The sequence below is a fragment of the Lathamus discolor genome, chromosome 2 (assembly GCF_037157495.1).
Source record: "Lathamus discolor isolate bLatDis1 chromosome 2, bLatDis1.hap1, whole genome shotgun sequence".
Taxonomy (NCBI): domain Eukaryota; kingdom Metazoa; phylum Chordata; class Aves; order Psittaciformes; family Psittacidae; genus Lathamus; species Lathamus discolor.
The window spans coordinates 32,207,757-32,227,221 of record NC_088885.1 but is presented as its reverse complement, the minus strand read 5'-3'; the positions used below and the strand labels follow the sequence as shown (position 1 = coordinate 32,227,221).

The 19,465-nt window shown below is 41.3% G+C and overlaps 1 long non-coding RNA gene across 1 annotated transcript in view; it reads right to left on the bottom strand.

The window, feature by feature from the left end:
* Positions 1-16,562, bottom strand: part of LOC136007873 (uncharacterized) — a 41,418-nt gene extending 24,856 nt beyond the window's left edge. Inside the window, exons 1-3 of the long non-coding RNA XR_010609886.1 lie at positions 16,005-16,562; positions 10,354-10,452; positions 4,997-5,113 (exon numbers count right to left, since the gene is read on the bottom strand). This is a non-coding gene — a long non-coding RNA (uncharacterized LOC136007873). The remainder of the gene's footprint in view (positions 1-4,996; positions 5,114-10,353; positions 10,453-16,004) is intronic.
* Between the last annotated feature and the right edge of the window lie 2,903 nt (positions 16,563-19,465).

Sequence of the window (19,465 nt, the reverse complement as noted above, 5' to 3'; positions counted from 1 at the left end):
AAGAAAAACTGGTCACTGTTGGTGCAGACATAAAGCTAGGCTATGTTAACCAGTGACTTTTGCATTCAGGATTGTGGAATATAATCTTAAATTTAGTTCTTCTACACTAATATCTTGTAGTGTTTAGTGTAATATCTTGTAGTGTTTAATGTAATGTAATGTAGTGTAATGTAACGTAATAGTAATGTAATGTAATGTTAAACACCATATGTTTCTCCAGTCTGTGGATGGTTAGTGAACACGGCCACACTTTGAATAGAACTCAGTTACATACGTGCATTTAATGAGGCGTGCCCTAGTTCTTGTCTTCAGTGGGCAGGGTTGGAAAACTTGGTAGGCAGCAGAACTTGTGCAGCATAAACCGTGGGTGATATTGAAGTGGGAAGGAGATGCTGAGATAAAGGAAACAAGAACAGAAGTTTGTTTAGCTCAGTATCTGAAGATACTGGCTGTGCCCTTACTGTGTCTGGCTGTGGAGAAGAAGTTGAAAAGCTAGGGGATAGAGGTACTTGGATTCTTTACAACAGTGTTTAGGGCATCACCAAGCCCATTTTCTGCTGCTTGGCCCACCCATGGCAGTGTGCAGTGCACCTCAGAGATCATGAGGTTCATTGTAGGTTTTATGGAGAATGTTGTGCATGGGGCCATCACTGCACAGAGCATGCCTAGGGAAGACTGTGATGACCACAGCTGTGGTCTGTACCTCTTCGCCAAAACTGAACAGTCCTTGGTTTTGCAGTAAACTCTTCTGGCAGGAAACAGAAAGAAGGATGATTAAGGGTCGTGTAAGAAGAGCCCATCTATACAGCCACACTTCCCTGATATATTCTCTCAGGCTCCTATGATTTTTGATAGACGGAGGTCTATGAAAGCATTGAAAAATGCAGACAGACTCTAGATGTAATAGATGACATAATGATGATTTCTGTCATATGCTTTCCAACATATAATTTGACTGTTTATGCAGTGCTACTGGACATTCAGCAGATGTTTACATAGCACTTTCTGTTCTAACCTCAACATCTCATTCCTGAGCAATATATGCTTAGTTCATAGGTCATCACCCTGTTTGTGAAGTTAGGATTTTTATTTTCATGTGCACCACAGTCACATTGATCCAGAGGCCATTTTATCTCCCAGTGACTCAGGACTGCTTTTGCAGTTCTTCATATTTAGCCGGTATCTCTACTACCCTGAAAAAGTTAGTGTACACAAAATATAAGAAACTCTCTACTTACAGCAATAGTCTCCCTACTCAGTCTTCCATCTCCAACAGGGAAAATAGGTGATGCTACTTCATTGCCCTGCCAATTCATGATTTATAGACATGTTGGCCCTGAATTTGCCTGATCCTTTTCTGAACCTGCCTCAGCAGTTTCTCATGGCAACCATTCTGAGAGTGTTGCTACATCCAGCATAAAGAATAGTGTCATCAGCAAACATCACTACTTCAGTAGTCAGCTTTTTTCACACAATATGGGAATATATTAGAAAATACAGACTCTAACACAAGTCTATGGTATTCAGTTAGTGGTTTTCCTCTGCTGTGAAAAAGTTTATTCTTATCTGTGGTTTTTTTTATTATCTTTCCATCATTGCTTAGCATGCAAAGTCCTTCACTCTTATCACATGGAAGCTTTTTTCCCTTAAAAAAACAAAGTCAGATGCTCTTTGGAGATCTGAGTGGACTGTATCAACTGGATCCACCTAGTCAGTCTACGTGTTTGTAGACTTCTTCAAAGAACTCTGAAAGATTTGTGGAACATCCCATTTGGAAAAGCTCTGTTGAGCATATTATATGCATCTGCTTGCAACCAATTATCCAGCTGGGGTTTTTCTACAAGTTTCCTTGAAATGTGAATGCTGGGCCTTAGCCTAACACCACTCCAAGTACTGTGGCTTTGTGGGAGCACTTATGAACCATAGTGTATTTCTTACATACCATTGTGTACATATATATACACACTTAAGCATGTGTATTTTTATATATTTTTATATAAAACATATAATGTATCAACAATATATTGTATATTATTATATTGTAAATTATGTGTTATAATACTTTATATATAAATATATGTATTTCAACAAGCCATTTCCCCTTCCTAATACAGCCACGTATCTTGCAATTGCAAGGATGATTTCAGGGAGTGACATGAGTGGCATTTTTATGAAACTTTTCATGAAATTATGAAATCGGTATTGGAACAATTTTAATTTGGGGATTTCCCTAAACACCAAAGAACAACAACAGGCTACATCAGAACCCAGTAAAATCCACTGAAGAATTTGCATGCAGTTGTAGAGGAAAGAATAGTACAGTGCAACAAGTATGACTCCAATGGCATTTCTATCATCACAATTTCAGTTTTTCCACCACTCATTAGGAAACCCCAAAGGACCTCTTTTTAACCACGCTACTTTTAAAAATTCCTGGTGTTGACGCAACTGATGATTGTTCCAGGCAGTGACAAGAGAATGTGTTGTGGCACTGAGGAGGGGCACAGATAATAGATCACACAGCACATCAACCCTTCCTAGCTAGCAGATATCCCCAGGAGCAGTAGTATCCAGCCAGAGTCAATCAGGCTTCAGAGACCTCCAGTTTTTATTGGAGCTGGTGTCAACATAAAGGCTGTCCCCACATTAAAGCAGAAACCAAAAGGAGGCCTAATTGCCGTGGTGCCATAGTATTAAGGACGTGCAGTTCTCAGAAGGATCCAAGGCCACAGACTTTATGAGGAAGAATATTTTGACACTAAAACTGCTCACATGAGTAGTCATAAGAGCCTGTCTAGGAATCAGAGATTCAGTGACAGCACTGAGCCTCATTTAAGTCATGTTTGAGCTTTGCAGGAAATGGTGATGTTCAATTTTAGATATAGCCTGATTATTTTTGTTCTGCAAAGTACTATATGCAGGAAACACTCTTCTTTGCAAGTTCCTCATTTACAAAACTAAGTATGACTTGATTTTCAATCCATTATGATTTCCCCTTTTGTTATTTAAATCATTTGCCACTTTGGTATATTTCGCCTTTCACATTTGTGACCTGAATGTAAAAGAAATATCGCCTGAACATAAAAGAAGTATCGCCTGAGCATAAAAGAAGTATTATGGAGAGGAACCTATGGTTTCTCTGTTTTAGAGGACCTTGAAGCCATTAAATGAGAAGCTACAATCTTTACATTTTGAAAAGCTTTGTGGCTTGTGACAGAAAGTATTTCATCACACTTAAGGATTTCAGAAATATTAGGACGTGAATAAGAAAAATAGTGTCTTGAAATTATTTATTTCTCATCCAGTTAACCATTAACATAATTTATTGTGTTTTATTTAATGATTGAAGTTCCCATTCCTTTAGCAAAAAGGACATCCAATTTTAATACCCAGATACACACTTTACAAAGGCACTTCTTGCCTCCTCTTTCAACAAGTGGCTCCACTAAAGCTGCTACAAGTCTAATGTGGCTGTGCATTGGCACTAGAAGAAGTTGTTAACTTGTTTAATTCATTGTTTGTCTCCATCAGTTATGGGTCTGGGTTGCATTGTTGAGATTTAGAAATAGACCCGGGAAAAGCTTCAGGACTTAGTGTCAAGCTGTGCACTAAAAAGAGGAATTCTGCACTGGGAGGGGGTCCTGTTTGGGCTCATTCCCATAAGTGACTCCTTTGCTCAGCAGTGGACCCTAACAGAAGAATTATCTCCTCTCTTACTCCAAAGATATTTGCACTGAACTGCATTCCTCTATCAACCTATTGTCTTCAGGTGACAAAATATTTAATTGAAAGAGACTATACTTTCCTTGAGTGTAGCTGTACTGGTCTGAAACTGGTATAGATGCTACACACACTGTGTGGAACCTATGGTCTCAGCACTGACACTTCCCACAGGCTTTCTTCCTGGCCCCAGCCAACAATGCCACCATCTCTGCTCTGCCTCTCAGAAAAGGTAACAAAAAGAAAACTGGCAGAAGTAGTTTACTGCTTTAAACAAGAAATAAAACCTTACAAGACCTTCAAGGGGAAACACAGAGACACTTAATGTTGGAGGACCAGGATGTCTCATCTAACCCAGTTTATGAGTGCATATATCTACTAAAATTGTCTGAGATGGCCTATGGAAGCTGACCTAGATATGGCATAGATTAAGTCTTTCAACATGTTTATGTTGTGCAGAGAAAACACTGTGTCTTGAAAAGGTTCTTGAGATCCAAAGTTTGAGATTTTGCCCTTCCCTTATTCCCAGAATCAGGCACCTCATCAGAGGTCAGGTTAATCAGCCATGATTTGCCTTGGAACAACCTATGCTGACTGCTCCCAGTCATCTGCACGACCTTTCTGAGGCTGGAAATCTTTGGACCTAAAACAAAGCTGTTTGGCCTACATTTATTTCCCTCAACTGTCCTTCCTGAAGGACACATCTGTGATGTGTTTTTCTAAACATCAGGCATCTCTCCCAGCCACAATGACCTTTCAAAGATGATAGAGAAGGGCTGCACAACAGCTACCTTAAGACTTTTGGGTGCATTCTATCTGGTCCTTTTGACTTGTACCTGGCCAGTACTCCTTAACTGTATCTTCCTCAGCTGTGAGCAACTCTTCACTCTGCCAGGGCACTGAGTGCTCTATTAGGCTGTAATTGCTTTGACCACTCTCACCTGGGACCTGCACGCACGACCGCGCACGCACACACGCACAAATACACATACAAACATACACATACACCCACCACCCACCCCCCCCACTGACTGAGGAGCTCTCTTAGGCTCAGATTCAGATCACAAGCTCTTTCTGGGCTGTGCTGCAGCTGTAAGACTTTTTTCCAATCCTATTTCCTGATAGTTATGAATAATTATTTGGATTTCCTGGGTTGACCTTGGATCTGACTTGTTATCTTGTCTTTGCCTGATGATCACTGAATGATCACAGGTGGGACCTGTTGCTGTCACTATTCAGGGGCTGTGGGACCATACCCCAGTGGTAAGATACCTACCTGTGGTGTCTTCACCTTTGCCTCACCCTCCCCTTGCTGCCACCTGATATGCTCCCATACACTAGGCTGGTATGGTCAGGAAATGGGAGACCAGATGGCACAACTCGCTGTTGAAACCTAGGGCCAAAAAGAAAAGCATTGAGTACTTCAGCATATTTCATGTCTTCTGTCACTAGCCCCCCTGCCTCAGTATGCAGCAGGACTGTTTCTTCCTCAAATTTCATTTTACTGCTAGTGTGCTTGTAGAAGTTGTCCTTCCTGGCCAATGTGGCCTCTGTGTTCCAATTTAGCTGGGTTTTGGCCTTCCTAGCTTCACTCCTGCAAATTCAAGCCAAGTTTCTCTATTCCTTTTGGGCAGCCTGTCACTGCGTCTACCTTTGTGTGCTTTCTTTCAGCATTTAAGCTCATTCAGAAGCTGATTCTTCCATGAGCCCTTTCTCCCATGTTTGTGTTCCTGCATATCAGAACTAGCTTTACATAGTTCACAAATCTCCTCAGCTCCCATCAAGGTTAACTGGGAGCTTTTGAGACATTTCAGTGCAAGCTAAATTTATTTCCAGCTTTCCTATAAAGTAAGTGGCCCTTGCTGTGAAGTAACAGGAACTTTTGAGATACCAGTTCATTGTAAAAAAAATACTGTGAGGTAGTAAAGGAACTAGTGATGGACAGAAATATGGTTAAAATGGTAGTCTTGACCAGTGTTGTCTTTTCTGATCTGCAAGCAGAGCTCAATGCATGTTCTTATATGCAGAGAAAATTGCAGGTTTTCAGTCATTTCAGTTCACTCATCCTCTAACACAAAACCAAATGGCTGTTAGCCACAGTGCCTGTTCCTGACCTGCCACTGTGCACCACGACAGTTCTCCAGAGGACAACTGAGGGTTGCAGGAGCTTGAGCAGGGTTGCATGGGTCCTTCTGCCTGCCTCTGCATGCAGTGCTGGTGGCCTGCTGGGATGCTTGGGATGCAGCTGTGCAGTGCCTCCTCTGTGTGCTAAGTCCTCACTGGAGCTGTGGAGTGAGAGCTTCAAACCTTCTTCTCCTGGGTATGGACCCACTGACTGGTACAGCTGCTGTTGCTCACCCTTGATGTTATAGCAGCAACTGCTGGCCCTGCCTGTGGGCTGTGGCAGTGTAGTGTTACTGTGAGCTTTGTCAAAAGTTTGTAAATTCTGCTAGCTGATGAAGCATCTGGCTTGCTGATTCTTAGTATACAATGAAGACTTTATATGAACCTTTATGGGAAGAGCCTTAATTGGTAGAAGGCTATGAGGTGACATTGATTTCTTGCCCATCATCTGCTGCAGTGGAGACCCCACCCTGTTCTGAACCTCCTGGGCCTGACCCAGTCTTTGTTTTAGGGAAAAATCGCATATTGTAAAACAATACATATATATGTGTGTGTGTGTATTACACATACCACCACATCTTTTCAACAAGAAGTATTTTGACATCAGCAGAAACTACTAACTACAGAAAACACAAACCCCTCTGTAGTATGGGAGTGATGACAGCACATGATGTGCTTGATTGTGTTCAGAAGAGGGGACCAGGGAAATTACTGATTTCACATACTTGCTTTATACCAGTTTATGGGCAAGGTGCAGTCTGTCATGTCCACACAATGATGTTATTGGGGGTTTGCTGGACAATGCTTCAGGTGTCAGGTTGAACTGGGAATACTATGAAGTTGCATCAGGCCAAATTCGTGCACAGATGATAAAGCAACTGTGAATAAGGACAAAATAGCCTTAATTTCACAGAAATGTCAAAAAGATGTTTTAGTGTCTGTAGTGGATTCCTTAGAAATATTTTTCATTTAGTATTAGCCCAATTTGTGTGAATAACAGCTACTTAAAGAATAAGGTGAAAAAAGCTTCTAATAATCTATGACAAAAAGCTCTCAGGTCATTTAAAGAGGTAATATGTACTTAATGGAGGGGCTAAGAATATAGCTGCATGTAGTTATGCAGGAAAAGATTTCCAAAGCTGATCTGTGAGGCTTCCCCAAAATGGTATTCAGCAAGGTGACCTTGGGGAGATAGAGGAGAGCAGGTTTTATGTTATACCCTTCACATGCCTTCTGACAGGACCCTTCAGCTCCAATCCTCACAGGGCTATAGAATCTCTTTTAACCCCAGCCACCCAAGTAAGACATCTATCAGCCCCTGAGCAGACGGCTAATGCAGCCAGTGTTTCCACTTAGTGTCAGCGCTGGCTCCCTTTGGCAACTGCTTTCCAGCCCCACCATACCTTGCTTTTTCTGCCTTTTCCCAGCCCTGAGGCTTGGTGGTACCACAGTCAAAACACCCCCAGGATTTGATGGTCTGAGGACTGGGAAGTCTGCATATGAGGAAAGGTTGAGAAAGCTGGGTTTGTTCAGCCAGAGAGAAGGCAGCTCAGGGGAGGCCTTATCACCAGGTGCCAGTAGTTAAAGGGTGCTTTCAAAGGTGGAGACTCCCTTTCTGTAAGAGGTCACAAGGAAAAGTTGAGTGGTAATGGGCACAAATTACTCCTGGGGAGACTGACTGGACACAAGATGAAATTATTTTTTTTTACAATAAGAACAATCAGCCGTTGGAATAGTCTGCCCAGGGAAGTGGTGGGCTCCCCCGTGTTGGGACATGTTTAAGATTAAGCTGGACAGGGTGCTGAGACATCTAGTCTAGATCATGCTTTGCCTAGAAAGGTTGGACCAGATGATCCTTGAGGTCCCTTCCAACCTCATATTCTCTGATTCTTCAGAAGAGCAGTCTATCAATTATTTGTCTGGGAACTTGTTTCATGAAGTACCATTCTTATGCCTCAATCTGGAAATAGTATTTCTTCTTCCATTTTAAAAATATTGAATTTGGTTTAGTTATCATTTTAAGTTTCTATTATTATTGTGATGATGATGGATTTCTCCGCACTGCCCGGGCCGGGTAACACGGGGCCCAGCGGGCACTAGATGGAGCCAGCCGTCCGCCCGCCACTCTCCGCCTCCGGAGCCTCTCCCTGTGGCAGCGGATAGTGCTCTCCCTGAGAAAACCCACCGGGGTTGCCCCCACTACCTTCCAGAGCCCTGTGAGCTCGGGGCTTATTTCTCTGGCAGCCGAAGGTATTCAACGAGAAGCTGAAGTTTGGTTTAATTAAAACCAGAGCATGCCACCTATTGCTAAAGGTAAACGGGGATTATGAACACCTAGGTCACAAGAAAGCAGACAGTGAGGTTATAGTAAGGAGATAGGAATGTAAATATTAAATATTATAAATAATACTTTAAACACTATTTAAGTACTAATCACTAGAGCACCAGCCCTCAATGACCAAAATTTTCACAATTGTCTGGTGAACTCTGTCACTCAGACAAACATATCCTCAGGGTTTGACTTTTTTTCAGAGGATGACTTCAGTGGAATATACTACTTTGGCCTCTCTAGAGTATTTAAGGTCAGAAACCAGAATCATGCATCTCATTAGAGCAGGTTATCCAAGATACAGTAGGCACACACAGCTTCCCAGAGTGAACAGTGAGCAAAGTAGGTCTCTGGTCCCATGTGGGACCACAGTCTTTGGAAGTCTTTCCCTTGAATGATGTGATCTGGTCACAAAATCTAGGCTAAACTTTACAGAACACTATTCTAATAGATAGAGGGAAGAGGAGTTAAAGGGGGTTGAAAGAAATCTTCTGGATTAATTCAAAAGTATTTTTATCTACTTCTCTTCCAACAAATGGGATGAGTGATGGAGGAGGAAAAAAACCCCTTAGATTTCCTTGACAAAAATGCCAGCCAGACTATATCAACAAAACTAGAAAGGCATTGAATACAAATTAGATTAAGCTGAGAGAAGTTCAAAGTTCCAGTCTTTTCAGCTATGCCTTTTGGTCAAATGCTGAATCATTTACGATCAGATTTGATGCTTTTATTTGGCTGAGTGCTCTCTGAGGTGCTGAGCTCCCTGCTTTACCCTCACCTAGGATAAGTTATTACAGCTGATAAGGGAAAGAAAGGATAGGTAGTATAGTATTAGAAAATTATATAAAAAATACTACTGCTGTACCAAAATTAAAACGGAAAACTGCTAAAACATTGAAAATGCTATTGGAAATGCATCCGGCTTGTTCTTCTTGTGGCTCAATGGCATCACCCCCATCTGGTTGGTTGGCTCAGCCACCAAAGGAGTCCTTGGCAGTGCTTGATGAGAAGTGTATTCTGATGGCAGCTCTAATTCAGAGGGGAGATTCAGCCACCCAAGCTACAAATCCAACTTGGTATTGCAAAAAATACCAATTTATACTTTTCTGTAGTCAAAACCTTGTTTTTTATTAAACAAACAGGTTTAGGTGGGGTTTTTTTTTTTTTGGTTTTTTTTTTTGTTTTGTTTTGTGGTATGGGTTTTTTGTTGTCATTATTTATTTTATTTTTTTAATTTTTTAAATTGTACTTTGGAATTTTTCCTCACTTTTAAAGGGAATAAATAATAATTTCCTAGTGTCGTGGTTTAAACCCAACCACAAACCTCGTTCACTCACTCCCCCCCTTCTTGCCCTCCCCCTGCTCCTGGAGGGACGGAGAGGAGAATCGAAAAGAATGCAACTCCCACGGGTTGAGATAAGAACAGTTTAGTAACTAAGGTATAACACAAATCACTACTGCTACCACCAATGATAATAGTGCTAAAGGAAATAACAAGAGGAAAGAATACACCTCGGCACCAGCTGACTGATAACTCGCCCCACTCCCTCGAGCCAAGTACCGACCGATACCTCGTCCAACCCTGCAGTCCCTAGCCCTTCCGTGTAACTCCCCGTTACATCCTGGGCATGACGTGCTGTGGTATGGAATACCTCTTTGGTCAGTTTAGGTCAGGTGTCCTGTCTCTGCTTCCTCCCGGCCTCCCCTCCTCCCTGGCAGAGCATGAGGCTCAGAAAGTCCTTGGCCAGACCAAACATTTGAGCAGCAACTGAAAACATCAGCGTTATCAGCTCTCTTCCCAGGCCAAAAAATGAAAACATAGCACTGCAGTAGCTACTAAGAAGGAGAAAAATGACTGCTACTGCTGAACCCAGGACACCTAGAAACAGCAAAAAATTCTCATGAAAATGTAAACCATTTCAACTACCCATGAAGAAAGTTTTAACTAAAATCCTGGCAAGCTCTAGCATTTGCTCCTTATTCACATAGATAGTTCTACACAAACACCATGGGAAACATGTGATTACCATTTTTTTTAAAGACAGCTAAAACTGGAACAAAGTCCATAGGTGTTAATAATGTGAATGATGTGTTTGGATTTAAATTTGCAGAGCACAAAACAACTCCCTAATTATTTGACATTACTGCTAAATTAATATAGAGAAAGGAGTGATTGTTACCTGTGGGAGACTGGCTACAAATGTGCAAAGTGGACAGCAAAGCTGGAAAGGAGGCTGCAGGTCTTTGGGTGATTCAGGACAGGCTCCATTGCTGTCAGACTGATAGAGCGATAAGGCAGCTGTTATAGACTGTAGCATTCATTGGTTCCAGATATGCTCAACAATCAGTATGTAGACTTGCTAATTTACAGTATATTACTCAAACTAAAGAATCCTTCTATGCTCTGGAACTAATAGCTCCAAAAGATAATTATTTTCTACTTAGCCAAAAAGACAAAGTCAGTTTTTCCACCACTTAGGATCTTTTTTTTTTTTTTTTTTTTTTTTTTTAATGTAGTTCTGTGATTACATTCTTGAACAATTCTGTATTAATTCAAAATGGTCTATAATCCACTGGGACCAGATTTGAACACCACATATGCCAGGGCAAAAAACACTGTAGTGGAACAGAAGCCGATGAGCAAGCCAGATTAGGCAGAAACTATGTGATGAAGATAGAAAAGAAATGAGGGTAGGTTGGAAAGCACAAGGGAGCTGTGGATAGGGGTTTAAGGGAATGCTTTAAGTGGCAATTTGCAATTAGAGCATGTGAAATGCCAGAATGTAGAGTTATAATGTAATGTCATATAGTATACAAATCAGTTTATGTGTTATATTGCAGATTACAATTATGCAACATTATCCCAATTTTATGCATTATAATGTTTTGTAATATTGCTGTAATTATATAAGTCATTAAGACCCTAAAGCACATGGAACAGTGGTGCAAATACTGTTATTTCTTTCCTGATAGGCTTCTTGGAACATTTGGGTGATCCCCATGTACTTGGGGACCAAAATCCCCAAATAAATACATTGTCACTTCACCATCTTGCAGTTCTCACTTGTGTTTCAGCAGTTTCTGCTTATCTCTGGCTACATTTAGCACTAGATGTACATGCAAGAATCACCTGCAGCTGCCAGTTAAGGCCCCTGGTTACTCTCAATAGCAAAGCCTCACACTTGTAATATTCACAGTCCTGAGCTCCTGCCTTAAGGCTGGCTCTAGGATGGCTGAAGTGGCCAGGAGGAACTGGAAGCACACTGTTTCTCTGTCCCCATTGTTATGAATAGCTGGTAATCCCTCAGCTATCAGCTCCCCAGTGAGCCTCCTGCTAAGGAAGGTGTGCTTTGACCCAGACACTTATAATGCATTAATCATTTTTACTATATGCCTTACATGAAAAATTAGTATTACTTTAAGATAGCTTATTAGTAAAATCATTCAATAAACACTGCTGCATAATTCATTCTGTGCACTGGGAGCTTTTAAATGTAATGTGCCACATACATAATGTTCTGTGTGCCTTCAGTGGAATATGAACAGCTCTTGGTTTTAGTGGTGTCAGCTAAGATGTTACAACATAGAATCATAGAATAGTTAGGGTTGGAAAGGACCTCTGTTACTTTTGTCCTAAGTTCTCTGCTTCCATTCAGTACAGTTTCCCATGTGCAGTCCCCTGCTGGGTTCTCAAATTCCTACAGAAAATGCAGGTGCATGGTTGCAGCTCTCAGAAATGATGCTTCTGTGCTTCCTGGTGGGGATGAGGTCCTTGGTTAGATCCTGCTGCCATGTTAACTCCCCATGTTTGCCACTGACATAATTTCCTCACTGTAACGGACACTTAAGGTTATATGTTGGGCTATCTCAGGCAAGTTCAATTTTTTTTTAATTTTTTTTTCTTTTACATAATTTGAGCTGTCGCCCATGTAATAAATTGCCTGGATTGTTTCCATTGAGAAAGCAGCTTTCTCCATGTTTTTGATGTACTTTCAAATAATTTAATTCTTAAAGGTCAGAAGTTCCAAGGATATGTGATTAGTGCTAGAACTCATTCTGATGTTGAGATAAGAGTAGATTAAGATTTATGTCAGCTGTGTCGCTTATGGTAACTGTGATACAGTAAGCTGCCATATCCCCAGGACAGAACATTCAAGGACTATGTTCAGAAAATTTAAACTCTACTAACTCTGTGGACCTAGTATTTCCTACCAGCTATATGCCTCTATCCTTGGATCAAAAAAAAAAAGCAATTAAAATGCGAGAACTCAGAACTGCCAAACTCTGTGAACTGTGTTTAGGCCAACAAAGCTATTAAGATAATTCGGGCATCCCAATAGGGAATTCGTTTGGAATAACCTTCTGGTTCATGGCTTGCTGGATTTCTTCTGGCTGAGTTTTGATGTTACTTTGACAGGTTCTGGAGAGTTGCACCTACCCTTGTTTGGCTGGTGGTGGGAAGCGCTAAAGCCAGAGACTCTGGGGGAGTGCCAGGAAGGTGAAAAGGGTCAAGCTGAATGATTTCTGTTAATTCTGCCTCTACAGAAGGAGTGTACATAAATGAAGAGGAAAGACTGTGTCTGAAGAAATGAAAACTAACACAATTTTTGAAGGGAATCAATGTCTGAACTATATGTCCCTGTCTTGCTTTTTGGTCTCGTATATGTTCTCCTATAGCTTCTGCTGACATACTACCAATATTAAGGTACAGATATGCTAGGTCAAGTTGCTCAGCAGCTATTGCATGTGTACTGTGTTTATGGTCATGCACCCTGCAGATTGCAACTGCTGTGTAGTTTACCTGTGTGAGACAAGCAACGAAGAGAACGAGCTCTTTCAGGATGTCATGAAAACCAAACTGTAAACAGCATTTGAAAAACATCTTTAGAACATTGGGATCTTGCAGTAAAGTTATAAAAAGTCTGGTCTTGGAAAACTGAGACTTAACTTTGATTAGAATTAAATGAGTAATTTCATGCTGGTGGGGTAGAGGCAATGGTTATTAATTATTTATTTGATTCCCTTCAAAATGCTTTCATCCTTGCAGAAGCAGAGTTGCAGCAGTAAGGCCTCAGCCATCTATGCGTTGGATATTTATAATATTCTGTTTTGTTGGGTAGTTATGGTTGCACTACTGAATTCTGATTTCTTAGGAGTGTTGCTGCTTTAGCCAGGAAAAGAGAGACAGACTGAAGCCCTTTGTCTCTTAGTTCAAATTCCTTGATTGCCTCTCTTCACCTTTCAGAACAGTTAATGATGGTGCTTTAGCTGAATGGCTCGTATTTGAAACCTGTCTGTTATTTTGTTGTTAAAGAACCTGAGAAGTTGCTGTATTGAAAACTGGCAGTCTTACATTGCAGTCGGCAGCAGTAGCCACAATGAAATCCAGCAGTTCCCAGGACCTCATCCAAAATGTGTAATTTGTTTAACGCTGTAGTCATGCAAGCAGGCTAGTATAGAAAGAATATATAGCGTCTTCCACCACAGCAACAATGAAGGGAAAACAAAAAACTTCCCTTAGTGAAGCAGTGGTTCATAAATGAAAATGGTTTCCTGTACCGCATCCACCAAATACAATGCTCATTGAAAGCTGTCACAGATTTGTGGATGAGATTAGTAGGCTCAGTGACAGCAGTCTGGCTGTATGACTGACACCAGGATGGTGGGAACTCATAAATAAAATGTTCATGGGAACTTCATGCACTGAACTGACACTCAAGTTAACACATGTAGGTTCCCTGACTTCTCACATGAGAAGCCAGCCCATGGAGAGTGTTACCTGTCAGGAGAACCAAATTGAGACTGATTTTCCATTTTTAGGGTATCAATTTTTGCTCCAAAGAAAGATACAAAAGAAGGTATGTTACCCTCTCTCACTCCTTCCACCTCCCTAAAATTATTTCTCATAATTTGCTGTTGGGAGACAGACAGAAATAGAAACAGAATTGTAATCCACAAAGGGATGAATTAAGATTAAGGAAACGATGCTGTGAAGACTGGAGACATCACTGACATTGTTTATTTTAATTTTCTTTTAAAAAGAAGATCCCACAATTTCAAGGAATGACTGCATGTCATGTTAGCATGTACAACAGGACCATTGTCTAAACTGGAACTATGTGTTGGGATTTCTGAGTTTTGAATGTGCCCACATTCTCTAGAGCTGAAATGTCCTCACTAGGCTACTCTTTTTGAAAAGTAACTCATTGCCTGGTCACAGATCCTGTGAACTTCTGTATGTCAATCACTCCTTCATGATGCAAAAAGCAAGCAGGACTCCCTCTCTGGAGCTGTTCAGCAATAGCAATGGGGTTTCATCAGTTTTTCATGGAATTTTGGTAACTTTGTGTTTTCTATAGTGGTAATGCACTGTGGGCTAAAATCTCTCCTACAGTATGTATTTGTCACCTAAAAACACTTCTAATACAGACCATGGAGAAAAAAATGATGCAGATTTTGGAGGGAAAGTTAATATTTTTCTTAGATTGGTTGGTGAAGTTGAGAGGATTAAGAACAAAGATTTCGGGCACATATACAAATGCTCCTTAATCTTGGCAGCATCTTGAGAGGAAGGAGAGTTGAGAGCAGAATGGAGAATGGTGCAGAACTGGAACCTACAGTGGAAACACACACTGCCCTATGGTGAACAAAAAGGGATAAGGTGCTCCAAAGGCAAAAAGCCATACTCAAATGCCATTTGGCTGAACAGGGGGTTGGACCAATTGTTTAATTTTAATTAATTGTTAATTTTCAACTGGATCAGTGTTTAGCCTACTCCACTATGAACGGTAGTGATGGCAGCAGAAAGGGGACAGTGGCATCTGAGAGCAGCAGTGTCTCACTATCATGGCTGTGCCAGCTTATGTCATCCTAAGAGAGTTTGCAAGCCTATGTCCTCGTTACAGTTGATGGCATGCTTGTGATGGTCACAGACAAGCTAACCCTGTACTAAGTGTTGCATATGCCACAGCAAGTCGTTTTAGTACATAAAAGTATACGATGGGCAGCCCTTTCCACAATGATAACAGTATAACTATAACTTCAGCAAGGTAGTAATTGAAATGAACCATCAAAACATATAACCTTATTTTCTAAATTTCTTTTTGACCTCTTGTGTAGAGGGGGCAATCACTTTAATCTGGTATTGGTTTTTTGCAGTTTTAAAGGTATCTGACAGGCTGGAAAAGAAAATACTAATTTTCTCCCTATGATTTGATAAACTAATTTAAGTGGGAAAAAACATTTGGAGATCAAATATAAGACCTGGCTGACTTTTTCTGACTGCCTCAGAAAATGCAAAATAAAAGTTCAGGGTTTGTTGGGGTTTTTTCCTTTGGAAATGTGTTATGCAGAAACCTTGAGAAACACCCATTATTCTATTTTGGAGGGCCAGGAAAAATGTCTGTACTTTCAGTGCATTTTGCTTGTATGTTAATTATTACTTATTACGCTCCTGTTGTAGTGCAGCATTTCCTACTTAATTCATTCTTGACTATAGAATTTATTTAATCACAGATTTTAGGAAAGTTTTTAGACATCATTAGTCTATACTAATGACTGCTTTCAAGGTAAACATAAAATTTTTGTAGCTGGTTGAATAGCCTTTAGGGAGTCCATTATAGGAAGGTTTTATGTTTAAGAAAGGTGTTCAGTGTTCTATTTACCAGGACAGGCTGATCTATAAGAGTCTAGTATTTTTTTGTTGCTGGAGTTTTCTTAACCCACAATTCTGATATAATTAATTATTTACTTGAGATGATATTGGAATAAATTAATATTAAAATATTTAAATGTAGAACAAAGAGTTTGAAAAGTTACAGAGATTGCTTACCTGTGATGCACTGTTGGTGCTTCATTAGTTGTGACTCTGTGTGTTGTCAGGCTGAAGTACTTCTGTTTCACCTCATTAGCAATTTTTTTCTTTAGTGCCACCTGGACTGTATTCAGGCTGTTTTTTGTTTAATCTGTTTAATAATGACTCCTATCACAGCCTGATTTACATGTGTCAAGTTGGAATGGTCTTCACCTGCAAACTATAACAATCTAACTGTTTATAAAAATCTCCATGTGACTTGATTTTTCTCCTTGCTGGAAGTTTGTATTTCCAGATTTCAAGGTGTGTTGATGACATTTTTCATTCCAATAGAAGAGGTTTTGCAAAAATTCAGATTTTTGTGATTAGCTTAAAATTCAGGAGTAGTGGCACCAATGGAGTGAGAGAGGAATGGCTTCCTCACTAACAAGGCCAATATTTTTTGCCGTCATTGATGTCAGCCTCGTCTCATGCAAAGAGAGAAGGTTTCTTAGGTTCTCAAGAAACTTGGCCCATGCTTGTTCACAGGTCTGAAGCTGGGTAGAGAAATTCCTTCTCTCCTAGGGACCCACTCTGCTCCCTGAGAATCCTGCAGTGCTGGGGCCGGGGCAAAGGACCAGCAGATGGCTGGAAATCCTTAATTCCAGTAATAATACTAACACAACTATATGGTCCAGAGCTGTAGCAGAAGCCATTTTTCTAATAGTAGGCAATATCCAGAGTTCACCTGGGGAGAGGGATGGGGGGAGAACAGAGAAGCTTTCAAGCAGTTAAGCCCTTTGCCATGTGCAGCAGTGAAGAAGACCCCTGTAGCTACTCTGAACCATTTACATGTTGACATGTAGATATTAAGCAGCTCAGTTACAAATTACTGTGCTTTTTGTGCTGAAATCTTGTCCATCAGCTAAACTAGGCAATGTTAATCCTGTGGACAGCTGTCAGAAGGGATGAGATTTGGTGCAGGCCATGAAGGGAAGCACCCTGCTCCTGGGACATGTGAGCTGGACATTGGCACATGGGGAGCAAGAGTCCCAGGGGGGACCACAGTGCCCTAATCCTTTCAAGACTGGTTTTACCTAAACTAGATACTAACAGAAAGGGACAGAGGAGAACCAAAGCCCCTCCCTCAGCAGTGGCTAAGAGCTGCAGAGGAGGTGTGACCACAGAGGTGACTTAACTATCCTGCAGTGTAGCAGGGGTGCAGCATGCTTACCTGGCAAATGTTGCTCTTAAAGCACTTAAAGGGAAACTACAACTAAGGACAACAGACATAAATCTGAGCCTGGCTTTCTTCCCAAAGGCTCTTTGTAGGGGCTTTCCTCTGGAAAGTCCTCTGCTTCGCATCACTGATCCTGCCTGGCCCAGGGCCTGAAGGCATGATGCAACACAACTTTTCTGGGTCATCAGAGTTAAATCTGCCAGGTCTACAGGCATGGAGACAAATTCAGGACCATGAAGGACAGTAGCTAGCAAATGGCAGAGGGAATGGGGTAGGGAAAAGTATCTGCCACTTGAGGCCACCTGGTGTTTCTCCAGACCTGAATTGGCAAAGCTGTTTGTCCTTGCCTGTCTCTTTCCAGCAGACAGAGGTGGTGGAGGGAAGTGGCAAAGGCAGTGGTGGCTCCTCACCTTTGAGAAGGTAAAGTAGACATGCAGACATGTTACTTGTGTTTCTTTGCCTCTCTTTCTAGAGGTTTCGTCCAGTTTTAGTTTGTGATTGCACGTGATGCTGGCTTCATCTCTGTTCTCTGTGTGCTTTTAAAAAATAGAAGTTATGAAACATACACCTACTTGTGGTTCTAAAAAGTCCTTTCTGCTCGGAGTTGTCACTCCCATTATAGTTGTTATGCCATATTTACAGTCTTTAAATCTTCAGCAGAGAATCTGAAGGTTTTGAATTTGCAGCTGCATGATGCTAATTCAAAGATAGCTTTAAAATTAAACGAATGGATTCAATGCAGGCAGAAGACTGAGTGACTTGTTGATGTGTAGGTACCCAAGAGATGTAGGTGTCAGTGACTAGGCCTGATTTTGATTGTGTGGGTATTGTAGGGTTCATGATGTGCTAAGATACAGTGCATGCTGCAACTGAGTCCTATTTTAGCTTTTGCTTGAGGTGAGATATTGAGGATGCTCAATTCCATAAACATGACAGCACAGCCCATGAAATGTGCCCACAAGCTTTCTAGTGTTCTGGAAAGTGCAATGTGCAGATGAGGACAAGCACAGCAGGTCAGGAAAGTTAGATTAGTGGTTTGAGTGATATGAAGGGTTAAGACGAAGGTGAAGGCTCCCTTCTCTGGTTATATGCATGTCGTCTCAGATCTTAGGCTGTAGGGAAATAAACCTTCCTGGGAAGTGGAATCTCATGGGAAAAGCCTTCCGTTCCACAAAGCTCCCTGGTCTGAGTGGAACAGAGCTGAGGCTTTGGTGTAAACTGCTGCCTAAGAAATGCAGTTTGATGTGGTCTCTTATCACCCAGACATTAAGAAAAAACAAGTAATTTTTAAATGAGCTTTAACATCTGTTATTCTCTCCCCAGTGGAGAAAGTTTCCTATTCCCAGACATCACTTACGCACATGCAGAATTATCTGGGGGGTTAATGAATGCAGAGAGAGCAGCAGGATTTAGAGAAGACACTCACGGGAGGAGGAGGACTGCTGAGATGAGTGTTTCCAGGAGACAGATTACATAAACCTTTTTGCTTTCATGAGGCAAAGCTAGCACTGGTTGCATAGGCGTGGTGGTGGAGATCACAGGAGTAGGGAGAATGAAACAGGTTCAAAATGTGCAGCCAAAAGAAAGCTTGCTGGTGGGGACGAGGGAGCCTTCAGATCCACCAAGTCTTCACATACATTCCCTATCAACCGCCTGCATGAACATTATGTAGTCAATAGACTCTGCATGCACTTACCTATCTTAGGTACCCAGGAGGTTAACTTGATTAAAATACTCTGCTTTTCCCCACCCCTGCAGCGCAGAAAAGGTTTTTTATCCCTTAAACGCGGCAACAAATTTCAGAGCCACCTCCTATGTGCCCTTTCTGTACCACAGTTTTATCAAAAACTCATGGTTTGTTTGGGAGGTGTGTTAAGAAAAATTGGCAGCCCATTACTGACTAATTGTTTAATTTAAAATGGTGAAACAATGAAGTTCCAGTTCAAGGCTGAGGGGCTCCCGAAGAGCTGCAGGTGTTTCCCTCTGATTGCTGGGGCTTTTTCTCCTTTAAATTTACGCTAGCTGGCAGAGCTAATATCTATAGAATAAAAATCCAGTTGGTTCCTACCTTCTTTTGTTCCTCAACCCTGTACTATGCTTGATGCAGCTTTTCATAGGTCCCACTGCACTGGACCCATGTTTCTTGTCCTGGGCAGAACATGCTGTTAGAAGGAAGGAAGACCCTGGAAGAGCTGCAGCTGAATGCTCTTTTTGCCTCTTCTAGTCTTTCTGCCTTTTCTTGATAAGTGTATCTGAAGTA